Here is an 18,408-nt window from a genome sequence, read left to right as displayed (position 1 = left end):
GAGGAGAGGAGAGAACTGCAGCTGCAGCCATCCTCTGCCTCCTTTATACCCAAATTTTGCCTCATCCATGCCTCATCCGTGCCACATTCATGCCCATCCGTGCCACATCTGTACCCACCCATGCCCCCTTAGTGCTCATCCATGCCACATCAGTGCTCACACATGCCATGCCCGTGCTCATCCGCGCCACATTGCACATCCATGCCACGTTAGTGCTCATCAATGCCACGTCTGTGCTCATCCGTGCCACATCCATGCCACGTCAGTGCTCATCCATGCCACGTTAGTGATAATCTGTGCCACATTCATGCCACATCAGTGCTCATCCGTGCCACATCCATGCCACATCAGTGCTCATCCATACCACATCCATGCAACGTCAGTGCTCATCTGTGCCACTTCCATGCCATGTCAGTGCTCATCTGTGCCCCATCCATGCCATGTCAGTGCTCATCTGTGCCACATCAGTGTTAATCCATGCCACATCCATGCCACGTCAGTGCTCATCCGTGCCACATCAGTGCTCATCCGTGCCACATCAGTGCCACATCAGTGCTCATCTGTGCCACATCAGTGCCACATCAGTGCTCATCCGTGCCACATCAGTGCCACTACAGTGCTCATCCGTGCCACATCAGTGCCACTACAGTGCTTATCAGTGCCCTACAGTGCCTCACAAAAATGTAATGGGAAGTCAGGAAATGAGGGTGCTCCCTGCATTTTGGGCCTCTGTATATGGTCAGGCTGTGGAAAAGTGCCACACATGTGGTATCGCCATACTCAGGAGGAGTAGCAGAATGTATTTTGGGGTGTAGTTGCAAGTATGAATATACTGTGTGTGAGAAATAACTTGGTAATATGATAATTGATAATTGAAAAAAGTTGTATTTTTTTTTGCACAATTCTTTGCAAAATTCTTCATTTTGCAAAGAATTGTGGAACAAAATTACAACTTCAAAAAACTCACCATGCCTCTTACTAAATACCTTGAAATGTCTACTTTCCAAAAAGGGGTAATTTTGGGGGTATTTGTGCTTTCCTGGCTTGTTAGGGTCTCAAGAAATAAGATAGGCCGTCAGTACATCAGGTGTGATCAATTTTCAATGATTGGCACTATAGTTTGTTGACTCTATAACTTTCACAAAGACCAAAAAAATGTATACTTATTTGGGTTATTTTTACTAACGATATGTAGCAGTATAACCTTTGGCCAAAATTTATGAAGAAAAATTACTAAATTTGCAAAATTTTGAAACCGAAACGAAGAAAAATGCATTTTTTTTACAACATTTTTGTTTTTTTTGCATTTATAGCGCAAAAAATAAAAAACCCAATGATGATTAAATACCACCAAAAGAAAGCTCTGTTTGTGTGGAAAAAGGACGAAAATTTGATATGGGTACAGTGTTGCACGACTGAGTAATTGTCATTCAAAATGTGAGAGCACTGAAAGCTGAAAATTGGTCTGGGCAGGAAGGGGGGTTTAAGTGCCCAGTGGGTAAGTGGTTAATGGCTGTGTGTTGAGTTATTTTGAGGGGACAGAAAATGTACACTGTTATACAAGCTGTACACTCACTACTTTACATTGTAGCAAAGTGTCATTTCTTCAGTGTTGTCACATGAAAAGATATAATAAAATATTTACAAAAATGTGAGGGGTGTACTCACTTTTGTGAGATACTGTGTAGGTAGTTATATATATTTATATGTATTTCTATGTATTGTTATGTATTTATATGTATCGTTATGTATTTATATATATTTATATGTATTTCTATGTATTTTTATGTATTTATATGTATCGTTATGTATTTATATATATTTATATGTATTTCTATGTATTGTTATGTATTTATATGTATTTATGTGTGTACATTATGGCAGTACGCTTCTCTCTGAATGTAGGATTGGGGCACCGTTTTTTATGCCTCTAAACATTGCTCTAACATACAAATCAAATAACACATCATACATGGACACATTGTCTAATATACAGCGCCATGTTCAAAGGTAAAAAAAAATTCTGAAAGTGTTTTTTTTTTTTTTTTTTTCTGCTATCTGCATAGAAAGCATCTATAAAATCACAATGATAAAGTTATAATAACAATAATAATTTATTATAATTTCACACTTTGATGATGGGGTTTTTTAGGGGCTCCTGATGCCAATCCCCCCCCCCTACCCCCCCCTTCATTCTCTCTGTATCATACAAAGGTATTAGCTGCCCCTCCCCAGCAATAAAACTCTTTGATATTCATGTGATTAGGAAGATCTTTGACTGTAAAGACCCCTCCCGTACAGACAGACAGACCAGTTTACCCATTACAAATACTGGCTGACCCTTTATTCCAGGAAATCAGATCCATTGATATTCCAGGCAGAGTCTCCTCTGTGCGCTGTGTAATCTGCTGGTGCAATAATTCCCATACTTAGATATTGGGATGGATTTTTTGGCCCTGTTTTCTCACTTGTTGGCTCCAACATTGGCTCTGCACTGCATGTGTTATCTTACCTCACTCCTAACCAATGAAATTCAGTCTCACCCCAATCATTAATAACTGGGATACATTTTAATGTTAAATTGTGTAAGAGGTTCTTTCCTGTTAGAGCAGTGAAAATGTGGAAGATGCTACTTTAAAATAAGAAAACAACGATGATGATAATAATTGTTTTATTTTTTTCTATGTAGCACCTATAAAATCATATTATGTACAGTATGTTGCCTAAATATTATTATTATTGTTTTTTTTTTTAATATCAACAACATAAATATTGGTTTTGGAGGTGCAACATAGAAATCATAAAATAATAATAATAATATTATTATTATTATTATTATTAATATGATTCATAATAATAATAATAATTATTATTATTATTATTATTATTATTATTATTATTATTATTATTATTATTATTATTGATATTATTGCAACATACATATTGTTAAGGTTATAGGTGCTACTTTAAAAAATTAAAACAATGTTAATAACAATAATAACAATAATACTATTTAAGAAGCATACATATTATGATTTTATAGGTGCTACCTAGAAAAAATAAAATAATGATAAAATTAATAATTATTACTATTATATTATTATTATTATTATTATTATTATAATCATTGTTTTATTATATTAAAGTAGAACCTATAACCCAAGCAGTATGTATGTTGCAATAATATTAATAATAACAGTAGTAATAATACAAATTATTATTATTTTATTTTTTCTATGTAATGTTATTATTATTATTTTTATTTCAACAACATAAATATTGATTTTGTAGGTGCTACATAGAAATCATAAAATAATAATAATAATATTATTATTATTATTATTAATATGATTAATAATAATAATAATTATATTATTATTATTATTATTATTATTATTATTATTATTATTATTATTATTATTATTATTATTATTGATATTATTGCAACATACATATTGTTAAGGTTATAGGTGCTACTTTAAAAAATTAAAACAATGTTAATAACAATAATAACAATAATACTATTTAAGAAGCATACATATTATGATTTTATAGGTGCTACCTAGAAAAAATAAAATAATGATAAAATTAATAATTATTACTATTATATTATTATTATTATTATTATTATTATTATTATTATTATTATTATAATCATTGTTTTATTATATTAAAGTAGAACCTATAACCCAAGCAGTATGTATGTTGCAATAATAATAATAATAACAGTAGTAATAATACAAATTATTATTATTTTATTTTTTCTATGTAATGTTATTATTATTATTTTTATTTCAACAACATAAATATTGATTTTGTAGGTGTTACATAGAAATCATAAAATAATAATAATAATATTATTATTATTAATATGATTAATAATAATAATAATTATATTATTATTATTATTATTATTGATATTATTGCAACATACATATTGTTAAGGTTATAGGTGCTACTTTAAAAAATTAAAACAATGTTAATAATAATAATAACAATAATACTATTTAAGAAGCATACATATTATGATTTTATAGGTGCTACCTAGAAAAAATAAAATAATGATAAAATTAATAATTATTACTATTATATTATTATTATTATTATTATAATCATTGTTTTATTATATTAAAAAAGAACCTATAACCCAAGCAGTATGTATGTTGCAATAATAATAATAATAATAATAATAAAAAAAATGACAGTAATAATAATACATATTTTATTTTTTCTATGTAGCACCTACAAAATCATAATATGTACAGTATGTTTCTTAAATATTATTATTAATGTTATTATTATTATTTTTATTTCAACAACATAAATATTTATTTTGTAGGTGTTCATAAAATAATAATAATAACAACAACAACTATTATTATTATTATTATTATTATTATTATTATTATTATTATTATTATTATTATAGTATACATATTGTTTAGGTTATAGGTGCTACTTTAAAAAAATAAAAAATATATAATAATAATAATAATAATACTATTTAGGTAGCACACATATGATTTTATAGGTGCTACCTATACCTAGAAAAAATAAAATAATGATAATATTATTCATTATTACTATTATAATTATTATTATCATCATTGTTATATTATATTAAAGTAGCACCTATAACCCAAACAGTATGTATGTTGCAATAATAATAATAAAAACAGTAATAATAATAATTATTATTATTATTATTTTATGATTTCTAGGTAGCACCTATTAAATCTCAATATTTATGTTGCTTAAAAAAAAAAAAAAAAATGATCGAGGCCCCACTGACATCCGGTACATTCTGGGAAAGTGAGCAGTAATGCCTGTTTCTGTACGTGTTCCCAAAGAAAAAAAAAAAAAAAAACATTGAGCATTGTGCTTGTGGTGCCATTATTTCTTAATAACCCAAACTTGGCCATGAGACGTGTATTTTGTTATGCAAAAAAAGTGTCAAAATGCACATTACTAAAATGCGTTTGGCTCACTGCCAGAAGAAGGTGCAGGAGCTACTTTGGCATGTTTAGGTCAGCGACAAATGCACAAAGAACAAAGAATGCGCAAAAACAGATCAGCCATGTGTGACGGGGCCAAGTAATAATAATAATAATGATAATAATGATAGTTGTTGTTGTTTTTATTATTATCGTAATTACTATCTTTGTTTTATGATTTTTAGCTGGCACCTATAAAATCCCAATTTTGGGGAATAAGGGTATAAGTATGGCGGCTGGTCGGCAACTGGTTAAAGCAGCCTTTTTGCTTATTCAGGGGTGCCTTGGCAAAATGCCTAAAAATTGCCCAAAAATTGTATAGAAGCCGGAGAGTAGAACAAGACTGCCTTTTATTTACACAAAAACACCGATTTTTATTGTGCACCATAATGACCTTCTAGCTGCCGGCATCCTAACAACCAATGACATCATCCGTTACTAAGGAGAATGACGGTCGTCTGCACAGCATCCTTGTTTGACCCTCCTCTGCCCCTCTCCATCAGTGCTGGGGGTCACATTAGCTGAGGGATGGAGAGGAGAAACATTGGAATACTAGTCAGTACCAGTGTGCAAAAGTGTAGAATAAATCTCCTCTAACGTTGGGCACAGGGCTGCTGATAGAAATCACGGTGCCCCAGCCAGCCACCCACATCCACAGGCCCTGTACCAGCGAACCAGCCAGCCACCCCCAGCCCCTGTACCTGCCAGCCACAGGTCCTGTACCAGCCACCCACAGGTCCTGTACCAGCCACCCACAGGTCCTGTACCAGCCAGTCAGCCACCCACAGGCCCTGTACCTGCCAGCCACAGGCACGGCACCAGCCAGCCACCCACAGCCCCTGCGCCAGCCAGCCACCCACCACAGGGTGCCAGACAGCCAGCCACCCACCACAGAGTGCCAGACAGCCAGCCACCCACAAACAGGGTGCCAGACAGCCAGCCACCCATAGACAGGGGGAGAGGAGGGGGAAGTTAGTTAGTTAGTGAGTTAGTAAATGGGTAAATAGAAGGAGTTGATACATGGATGCAGAGGGAACTGACAGTGAAGGGGAGAAGATGCAAAGTTGCATGGATCAGGAAGCAGTCGGGGGGAGAGGAGGGGGAAGCCCAGCTACATAAAGCGCACTAAACTGCACTGGGACAAATAACAGGCAGCTATGAAACCGGTGTGACAGTAAATTTCTCACCCCATGGGAATGCAGCTGATAAGCCGCGACTGTGTCAGGAGGACAGAGCAATGGGGAAGGGAGATGAAAAAAATATACAGGCTGGGACAAGAAGTATAGGAAGAACTGCAGGGAGAGAAACAAAGTTACAGAGATAACAAACTCAAAAGCAGAGCTAACATTAGATCCAGGGCTGGGAGAGGGGTCCACACAGGGAGGGGGATTAGTGAGGGACAACTGTCTCTTTCTCAGCAGTTAGACATAGGGATAGACCGATATGTTTTTTTCAGGGCCGATGCCGATACCGATATTTTGGTCACAACGTATCGGTATCGGCCGATATGGGCCGATATTTTGTACATTTAAAGTTTTGAATAATTAAGACAATTTTTGACACAAATCTTGTACTGAACATGTTAATTTTTGTTTAATGCTTAACAGCTGGCTTGCTGTGGTGGTTGTCTGGCTGTCTGGCACCCTGTGGTGGGTGGCTGGCTGGCACAGGGGCTGTGGGTGGCTGGCTGGTACAGTGCCTGTGGGTGGCTGGCTGGCTCACTGGTACAGTGCCTGTGGCTGGCTGGTACAGGGCCTGTGGGTGGCTGGCTGGCTCACTGGTAGAGTGCCTGTGGCTGGCTGGTACAGGGCCTGTGGGTGGCTGGCTGGTACAGTGCCTGTGGCTGGCTGGTACAGTGCCTGTGGCTGGCTGGCTGGTACAGTGCCTGTGGGTGGCTGGCTGGCTCGCTGGTACAGTGCCTGTGGCTGGCTGGTACAGGGCCTGTGGGTGGCTGGCTGGTACAGTGCCTGTGGCTGGCTGGCTGGTACAGTGCCTGTAGCTGGCTGGCTGGCACCCTGTGGTGGGTGGCAGGCTGGTACAGGGCCTGTGGGTGGCTGGCTGGCTCGCTGGTACAGTGGCTGTGGCTGGCTTGCTGGCTGGTACAGTGCCTGTGGATGTGGGTGGCTGGCTGGCACCCTGTGGTGGCTGGCACAGGGGCTGTGGGTGGCTGGCTGGTACAGTGCCTGTAGCTGGCTGGCTGGCTGGCACCCTGTGGTGGGTGGCAGGCTGGTACAGGGCTTGTGGGTGGCTGGCTGGCTCGCTGGTACAGTGGCTGTGGCTGGCTTGCTGGCTGGTACAGTGCCTGTGGATGTGGGTGGCTGGCTGGCACCCTGTGGTGGCTGGCACAGGGGCTGTGGGTGGCTGGCTGGTACAGTAACTGTAGCTGGCTGGCTGGCACCCTGTGGTGGGTGGCAGGCTGGTACAGGGCCTGTGGGTGGCTGGCTGGCTGGCTCGCTGGTACAGTGGCTGTGGCTGGCTTGCTGGCTGGTACAGTGCCTGTGGATGTGGGTGGCTGGCTGGCACCCTGTGGTGGCTGGCACAGGGGCTGTGGGTGGCTGGCTGGTACAGTGCCTGTGGATGGCTGACTGGCACCAGGCTGCTGTGGGTGGGTGTATGGCTTTGATACACTCCAGACGAGTCTGTCCAAGGTGACAGAGGCGGCCTAAGAAGGCAGAATGATGTCACAAAAATATCGGCAACATCGGCCAGTTCCGGGGCTGATACCGATATATCGGGGAAAATGCATATCGGCCACCGATATATTGGCATTGCCGATAATCGGTCTATCCCTAGTTAGAAGCTGACAGCAGGGAGAGGGGGAGAGATCAGCTTTCAGCTGCTCCAGGAAGTTTTCTGTAAAAGCCGTTCACTACTAATCCCCCTCCCTGTGTGGGCCCCCCTGTGTGCTCAGGCCCCCTACAAGAGGATTGGTGCCCCCCCTATCAGCGGGCTTGAATCATTTTTACATTTACATAGAAGCTGGGGGAGGAGAATCAGAAGCACACTGATCTTCCCAGTAAATGGCTATGCGGGGGGGGGGGGGGTTGATCAGGACAAGTTTGACCAGTGCAGGTTGAGTTTCCCCAGCACAGCTAGAGAACTGACCATGCTATGCCCTCATGCTTAGTGTGGTCAGTTTTTGATAGGGAAGTATAGGGACTGGCAGGATCACCAGGGATTTCTCATAAAGGAAGCAATACATAGAGAACAGGAGACTTTCCCATATAAGTACATGGTACACCAGCCACATATCAGGAATATGAAATGTATGGGTAACATATTCTTTAACCACTTGCCCGGTAGGGGCACTTTCACCCCCTTCCTGCCCAGGCCATTTCTCAGCTTTCAGCGCTATCACACTGAATGACAATTGCGAGGTAATGCAACAATGTACCCAAATGAAATTTTGATTATTTTGTCACACAAATATAAAATTTTGCTACACTGATGGGCACTGATAGGTGACACTGATAAGGCGGCACTGATGGGCACTGATAGGCTGCACTGATGAGCACTGATAGGCAACACTGATGGGCACTGATAAGGTGGCACTAATAGACACTGATAAGGCGGCAGTGGTGGGCACTGATTGGTGGCACTCATGGGTGGCACTAAAGGGGAATGTTGGGTGGCACTGAAGGGCACTGGTAGGTGGCACTGAAGGACTCTAATAGGTGGCACTGATAGGTGGCACTGATGGGCACTAATAGGTGACACTGATGGGCACTGATAGGTGGCACTGATGGGCAATGATAGGCACTGGTAGGTGACACTGATAGGCAGCACTGATGATGGGGCACTGATTGGCACTGATAGGTGGCACTGGTGGGCATTGATTGGTGGCACTGACCTGCACTGGTAGGTGACACTGGTGGGTACTGGTAGGTGGCACTGACCTGCACTGGTAGGTGACACTGGTGGGCACTGATAGGCTGCACTGATGAGCACTGATAGGCGTCACTGATGGGCATTCATAGACACTGATAAGGCGGCACTGATAAGGCGACACTGGTGGGCACTGATAGGTGGCACTGATGGGTGGCACTAAAGTGGAATGATGGGTGGCACTGAAGGGCACTGGTAGGTGGCACTGAAGGGCACTAATAGGTGGCACTGATGGGTGGCACTGATGGGCAATGATAGGCACTGGTCGGTGACACTGATAGGCAGCACTGATGATAGGGCACTGATTGGCTATGATAGGTGGCATGATCTCATGGACTTGCTGATCACAGAGCGAGCCGCCCAGGCAGCTCATGCATGGGAGGACTTGAATGGACGCCCTCCCGGCAATTTAGGTCCGTGCTGTAGTCGTGTTTCGGCTATAGCGCGAGCATGAAGAAGTTAAATAATTAGAATGAATTAGGTGCATTTATGTGTGTATGGCGGTTAGACGTGTAATCTCATTCTATTGGATAGAAAATTCCTTTGTTCTAACCACTACAATGATCTCATGTATATGTATTTATATATATGTATATGTATTTATATGTATTGTTATGTATTTATATGTGTTATGTATTTACATGTCTTGTTATATATTGTTATATATTTATATGTGTTTTTATGTATTGTTATGTATTTATATGTATTGTTATATATTGTTATATATTTATATGTGTTTTTATGTATTGTTATGTATTTATATGTATTGTTATATATTGTTATATATTTATATGTGTTTATATGTATTGTTATGTATTTACATGTCTTGTTATATATTGTTATATATGTATATGTATTGTTACATATTTATATGTATTTATATGTATTGCTATGTATTGTTATGTATTGTTATATATTTATATGTATTTATATGTATTGTTATGTATTTACATGTATTGTTATATATTGTTATATATGTATATGTATTGTTACATATTTATATGTATTTATATGTATTGCTATGTATTGTTATGTATTGTTATATATTTATATGTATTTATATGTATTTTGGTGTATTTCTATGTATTTATGTGTGTACATTATGACAGTACGCTTCTCTCTGAATGTAGGATTGGGGCGTCTTATTTTTATGCCCCTAAACATTGCCTAACATACAAATCTAATAACACATCATACATGGACACATTGCCTAATATACAGCGCCATGTTCAAAGGTAAAAAAAAAAAAAATCACAATGATAAAGTTCTAATAACAATAATAATTTATTATAATTTTACACTGTTATTATGGAGTCCCCCTCCATCCTCTCTGTATCATACAAAGGTATTAGCTGCCCCTCCCCCCTCTCAATAAATCTCTTTGATATTCATGTGAATAGGAAGATCTTTGACTGTAAAGACCCCTCCCGTAAAGACACCCAGACAGACAAACCAGTTTACCCATTACAATACTGCCTGACCCTTTATTTCAGGAAATCAGATTCATTGATATTCCAGAGTTTCCTCTAAACCGTCCAGCGCTGTTATTAAACCTGCCGGTTCAGTCATTCCCACTCCACACTATTGTCAGGATTATTGTGGCCCTGTCTTCCCTGTTGTTGGCTCTGCATGTGTTTGTATTAGCAGTTAGCACACACCAAAAAAAATGACAGTAATTCCAAACTGAATCAACACATTTTAATATTAAATTGCATAGAGGGTTCTTTACTGTTAAAGCATTAAAAATGTGGAACCCCCTTCCCCAGGTCTGGGTATCAGCTGAGTGTGTAGATAAATCCAAAAGATGTCTTCCTCAGGGAGTGTAATATACAGACATATGGGGATTTGCAGAGACTTAAACTCACACAGCACCGATAGATGGAATGGGACGGACCTCGGTCTCTTTTTGAATCTTATCTACAAAGTAATTACGATTTCAAAAGTTCATCATAATCAATCATAAGAATAATAATTAATGATCTGCCATGATGGTCCTTGTTCAAGCACTTCCTGTTATGGGGTGACAACTGTATCCTAATTGTGCTCCTCTGTTGTCACCAGGGCACATTTACCCATGGTGGAAGCTGCACCCATTGCGCAGGCATGGTCCACTCCTGACTTCGGCTGATCCTTCACACCGGTGGTCTACAAACTGTGGCCCAGGGGCCAGATATGGCCCTTTGCGAGCCTTTACCCGGTCCGTGGGAAAATATTTCTCCAACTGACACCAAGGATGAAGCACCATTTTTTCCCTCTGATACTATTAATGGGGCATTACTCCTCTCACTGACACCAATGATGGGGCACTATTCCTCCCACTGATATCAATGATGGGGCACTATTCCTCCCACTGACACCAATGATGGGGCACTATTCCTCCCACTGACACCAATAATGGGGCACTATTCCTCCCACTGACACCAATGATGGGGCACTATTCCTCCCACTGACACCAATGATGGGGCACTATTCCTCCCACTGATATCAATGATGGGGCACTATTCCTCCCACTGACACCAATGATGGGGCACTATTCCTCCCACTGACACCAATAATGGGGCACTATTCCTCCCACTGACACCAATGATGGGACACTATTCCTCCCACTGACACCAATGATGGGGCACTATTCCTCCCACTGATACCAATGATGGGGCACTATTCCTCCCACTGATACCAATGATGGGGCACTATTCCTCCCACTGATACCAATGATGGGGCACTATTCCTCCCACTGACACCATCAAAGGGGCACAATCCCTTCCATTGATACCAACCATGGGGTACTATTCCTCCCACTGACACCAATGATGGGGCACTATTCCTCCCACTGACACCAATGATGGGGCACTATTCCTCCCACTGACACCAATGATGGGGCACTATTCCTCCCACTGACACCAATGATGGGGCACCATACCTCCCACTGACACCAATGATGGGGCACTATTCCTCCCACTGACACCAATGATGGGGCACTATTCCTCTCACTGACACCAATGATGGGGCACTATTCCTCCCACTGACACCAATGATGGGGCACTATTCCTCCCACTGATACCAATGATGGGGCACTATTCCTCCCACCGACACCAATGATGGGGCACTATTCTTCTCACTGACACCAATGATGGGGCACTATTCCTCTCACTGACACCAATGATGGGGCACTATTCCTCTCACTGACACCAATGATGGGGCACTATTCCTCCCACTGACACCAATGATGGGGCACTTTTCCTCCCACTGACACCAATGATGGGGCACTATTCCTCTCAATGACACCAATGATGGGGCACTATTCCTCCCACTGATACCAATGATGGGACACTATTCCTCCCACTGACACCAATGATGGGGCACTATTCCTTCCACTGACACCAATGATGGGGCACTATTCCTCTCACTGACACCAATGATGTGGCACTATTCCTCCCACTGACACCAATGATGGGGCACTATTCCATCCACTGACACCAATGATGGGGCACTATTCCATCCACTGACACCAATGATGGGACACTATTCCTCTCACTGACACCAATGATGGGGCACTATTCCTCCCACTGACACCAATGATGGGGCACTATTCCTCCCACTGACACCAATAATGGGGCACTATTCCATCCACTGACACCAATGATAGGGCACTATTCCTCCCACTGACACCAATGATGGGGCACTATTCCATCCACTGACACCAATGATGGGGCACTATTCCTCCCACTGATACCAAAACTGGGGTACAGTTTGTCCTGGTAAAACTATTGATGGAGAATGGTTTATTCCGAGTGATTCCGGGACATTTTCTACTCCCACTGGCCACAGTGCAGCCCCTGTAAAGTCTGAAGGACAGTAAACTGCCCCTTTGTTTAAAATGTTTGCTGCTCTACACCTCTACCCATAAACTGAATCTCACCATTACCATTAAGGGATCCTTTACACGGGTGAACACACGGTTGGGCCACAGCTCTGCAGTCTGCCCAGAATCACTTTTTGTTCTGGAACAGAAGAAACCTCTTCCGGTGTCACCCATGGCTACTAACCTACCACCAATCCAGCATTGAATAAAGGGACTGGGCTATGTCACTCAAAGGAGGCCCCCTTTATAAAGAGTATCCACGATAGGGGCCCTTTAAATGGTCTGTCACCCCCTATAGGATGCCTCTGGAAGGTTTTGCTGGGACTTCTAGTTCTTATTAGCAGCCCCCTGAGGATGGAACTCATATATTTGGGACAACACTTTTATTCCTTCAAAATAAAGGCGACTGCGGCTAACACTGCTGACTTGGAAAGGGTTATTCAGAGAAGACAATGCATCCGTATCCAGTGCGGCCAGGAGACAGGCACTCCATATGAAGGGTGATAAGAGCCGCTGGACGCACCCATATACTTCCTGACTGCAAGGAATCAAGTTATAATTCTCTGGTAGTACCCAACCATCTCTTCCTAGAATCCACTCCCAGCACCCACTACTCTCCCTGCGTCACCAGATACCCGTCATTATTACATCTTTATTATTATTATAATCATTATTATTATTATTATCATTAATTATTATTATCATTATTATTATCATCATTATTATTATTATTATCATTATTATTATTATCATTATTATTATTATTTTCATCATTATTATTATTATCATCATTATTATTATCAATATTACTATTATCAGTATTACTATTATCATTATTATTATTATTATTATCATCATTATTATTATTATCATTATTATTATCATTATTATTATTTTCATCATTATTATTATTATCATCATTATTATTATCATTATTACTATTATCAGTATTACTATTATCATTATTATTATTATTATTATTATTATTATTATTATTATTATTATTATTATTATCATCATTATTATTATCATTATTAATATTATCATCATCTTTATTATTATATTTATTATTATTCATTATTATTATCATTATCATCATTATTATCAATATTACTATTATCAGTATTACTATTATCATTATTATTCTTATTATTATCATTATTATTATTATCATCATTATTATTATTATTATCATTATTATTATCATTATTATTATTATTTTCATCATTATTATTATTATCATCATTATTATTATCATTATTACTATTATCAGTATTACTATTATCATTATTATTATTATTATTATTATTATTATTATCATTAATATTATTATTATTATCATTATTATTATTATCATCATTATTATTATCATTATTAATATTATCATCATCTTTATTATTATATTTATTATTATCATTATTATTATTCATTATTATTATCATTATCATCATTATTATTATTATTATCATTATTATCATCATCATTATTATTATCATTACTTCTTTGCAGGGTAATAACGCATGTGCAATAACTCGCATTATGACATGGATTATTGCATTAGGGCAGCCCATTTATTTTGCACACTCTGACATCGAACAATGACCCTCCTTTTGTAACGCATCGAGTGGCAGCTCTCTACCGGTGAGCTACAATGCATTGCCGTAGTGCGTTGGGGAGCCATTCATAATGAACAGCGCTGCAAGGCAGCTACGCACATTACATTGCATGCATGGGACACAGACAGCAATAAAAACCTGCCGGGGGGGATCAGCAGAGCGAGGGGTACTACTGAGCAGGAGATCTGCTGAACGAGGGTACCAATGAGCTCATAGAAAAAAAAAATGGTTCTAATCCCTCTCCACTCTATCCAAAACTAATAAAAAGTTTTGTCTTTAATTGTATTTAATTATATATTATTATTATTATTATTATTACTATTATTTTGTTATTTAATTGTATTTTATTATATATTATTATTATTATTATTATTATTTTGTTATTTAATTGTATTTATTTTCTCTCCAGTCCAGTAATAACATTTCAGAACTGCCTGAATAAGTCTTTGAAATGTTCATTTTCTTTTTTCTTTATTTATTTATTTTTTTCTAAGTTCTGCACCCCTGCAGATTGTCAGCTCTCGGGGCAAATCTCGCGCGCCCCCAGTTTTGGCGCAGCGCCAAGGGATTGCGTGTGGAGTGTCACTGGGAGGAGGTGGGATTTTGACATCAGAGAGGAAAGGAAAAACCTTTGAGGGAATTGGTGTGTGTGGGCCAGCAGGGGGGAGGAGGAGGAGGAGGAGGAGGAAGGGATATGGGGGGAGGAGGAAGGACAGGGATAAGGAGAGGAGCTCTGCACACTCACAGACAGACAGAAGGCTCTGGGGCAGTGCAGAGAGGAGATGGAGGTTATAACAGGTAAGAAACTTTCTATAAAGTTCAGAAAAACTTCTCTGTACTGAAGCTGATACAATGTAACTCTATCTGCCTTGTTATATAATCCTGGAGCTCAGCTCAGGCAGCTGCTGGGATCATCTTACTAGTTTGGAGTCATTTAAACCTCTTCAGCTGTTGTGGAACTACAAGACCCAGAATCTCCCTAGACTGTGGTAGAACTTGGGGGGATCCATTGCACTAAAGCTGCACCAATTGTTGGGGAGCCACAAGACCCAGCATCTCCCTATGCTGAGTTTTTGTAGAACTTGGGGGGGATCCAGCGCGTCCCAACCTCAGATGATCAACACTCAAGGAAGCCGCACCAGGAGAACTACAAGTCTCAGGGTCCTGGGCAAGCCATGCTTGGACTTCTGGTTCCATGGCTGCTGGAGATCCACATTCTTTGACAAGAGGTGGCCTGCTGAGGGTTGTAGTTCTCCAGCAGATGATAAACCTACAAGTTGTTGGGATGGAAGTTTGTTGAGGGTCAGGTTGGGAGTTGTGCTTCCACAGTAGTTAATAAGCCACAGGTGGCTGCACTTGAATTTGCTGAGCACTTTGTCCCTGTTGGGACTTGTGGTTTCACAGCAGCTGACAAGCCACCCTTTGCTTTGTCAGAACCTTGCTGAGGTCCTGCTGGGACTTGTGGTTGCACACCAGCTGACAAGTCACCCCCCCTGCTTTAACATAACCTTGCTATTGCCCTGCTGAGTGTTGTGGTTCCACAGCAGCTGACAAGTCACCCCTTGCTTCATCTGAACCTTGCTAAATTCCTGTTGAGCTTTTTGATCCTGCAGTAGCTGACAAGCCACCTTGTCTCGTCCAAACCTTGCTAAGGTCCTGCTGGGACTTGTGGTTCCACAGCAGCTGACAAGCCACCTCTTGCTTCATCACAACCATGCTTGGGTCCTGCTGAGAATTGTGGTTCCACGGCCCCCCTTTGCTTCATCACAACCATGCTAAGGTCCTGCTGAGACTTGGGGTTCCACGGCACCCCTTTGCTTCATCACGACCATGCTTGGGTCCTGCTGAGACTTGTGGTTCCACGGCACCCCTTTGTTTCATCACAACCATGCTTGGGTCCTGCTGAGACTTGTGGTTCCACGGCACCCCTTTGTTTCATCACAACCATGCTTGGGTCCTGCTGAGACTTGTGGTTCCACTGCACCCCTTGCTTCATCACAACCATGCTTGGGTCCTGCTGAGACTTGTGGTTCCACGGCACCCCTTTGCTTCATCACAACCATGCTAGGGTCCTGCTGAGACTTGTGGTTCCACGGCACCCCTTGCTTCATCACAACCATGCTAAGGTCCTGCTGAGACTTGTGGTTCCACGGCACCCCTTGCTTCATCACAACCATGCTAAGGTCCTGCTGAGACTTGGGGTTCCACGGCAACCCTTGCTTCATCACAACCTTGGTAAGGTCCTGCTGAGACTTGTGGTTCCACTGCACCCCTTGCTTCATCACAACCTTGGTAAGGTCCTGCTGAGACTTGTGGTTCCACTGCACCCCTTGCTTCATCACAACCTTGGTAAGGTCCTGCTGAGACTTGTGGTTCCACTGCACCCCTTGCTTCATCACAACCATGCTAAGGTCCTGCTGAGACTTTGGGTTCCACGGCAACCCTTGCTTCATCACAACCTTGGTAAGGTCCTGCTGAGACTTGTGGTTCCACGGCAACCCTTGCTTCATCACAACCTTGGTAAGGTCCTGCTGAGACTTGGGGTTCCACGGCACCCCTTGCTTCATCACAACCTTGGTAAGGTCCTGCTGAGACTTGTGGTTCCACGGCAACCCTTGCTTCATCACAACCTTGGTAAGGTCCTGCTGAGACTTGTGGTTCCACTGCACCCCTTGCTTCATCACAACCATGCTAAGGTCCTGCTGAGACTTGGGGTTCCATGGCACCCCTTGCTTCATCACAACCTTGGTAAGGTCCTGCTGAGACTTGGGGTTCCACGGCACCCCTTGCTTCATCACAACCATGCTAAGGTCCTGCTGAGACTTGGGGTTCCACGGCACCCCTTGCTTCATCACAACCATGCTAAGGTCCTGCTGAGACTTGGGGTTCCATGGCACCCCTTGCTTCATCACAACAATGCTGGGGTCCTGCTGAGACTTGTGGTTCCACTGCACCCCTTGCTTCATCACAACCATGCTAAGGTCCTGCTGAGACTTGGGGTTCCACGGCAACCCTTGCTTCATCACAACCTTGGTAAGGTCCTGCTGAGACTTATGGTTCCACGGCAACCCTTGCTTCATCACAACCTTGGTAAGGTCCTGCTGAGACTTGTGGTTCAACTGCACCCCTTGCTTCATCACAACCATGCTAAGGTCCTGCTGAGACTTTGAGTTCCACGGCACCCCTTGCTTCATCACAACCTTGCTAAGGTCCTGATGATACCTGTGGTTCCACAGCACCCCTTCATCACAACCATGCTAAGGTCCTGCTGATACTTGTGGTTCCACAGAAGCTTCCAAGCCACACTTCATCCAAACCTTGCTAAAGTCCTGCTGACACTTGTGGTTCCACACCAGCTGACAAGCCATCCTGTGCTTCATCATGGGCCTGCTGAGACTTGTGGTTCCACAGCCGCTGGACCCAGCTTAGAATTCAATCCAAAAGCTTTATCCTGAAGGAAGTTTATTATAAACCTGCCTACCAAAGTGCTTCATCTCAGGTCTGTCCTGAAATATTTTTTTCCACAACAAGGCATAAGAGACCCATATAGATCTATGTGCGGAGAGCTGTCTTTTTTATTGTGGGGGGCGGTGTATTTTAGGTGGTGGTGGTTTTTTTGTATGTTTTTGTTTTGTAACAGACCAATCCATGTCTTATGCCCCATACACACGTGCAGATTATCTGCAGACTTTTGTCTGCAGACTTACCTTTTCTATGTAGTGCAAGGGCCTGCCGGATTGCATACAAATTGAAAGTGTTTAGGTGTGACCTCATATTATATGGTTTTGGTAAGTCTGCAGATAATCTGCACGTGTGTATGGGGCATTATGTCAGTGTATGAAGTGTGTGTTAACAGCCATTGAGTGGGGCTTGTTGATACCTGTTGCCAACATATCAAAGCACATTACCTGTGTCTCGATGCGCTACCCTTGACTTCTGTGGGCCTCCCGCAAAATGCAGAAAAACAGACCTGTCATATTTAATTCTTTATTTATTTTTTCGAAAAGCATTGCACTGCAGCAAAGAGAACAGATATCGTGTAGATGTACTA

Source organism: Pelophylax lessonae (genome assembly GCF_965119305.1).
Source record: "Pelophylax lessonae genome assembly, chromosome: 6".
NCBI classification, from domain to species: domain Eukaryota; kingdom Metazoa; phylum Chordata; class Amphibia; order Anura; family Ranidae; genus Pelophylax; species Pelophylax lessonae.
The sequence above is the reverse complement of the archived record's forward strand: the minus strand, read 5'-3'. Positions refer to the sequence as shown.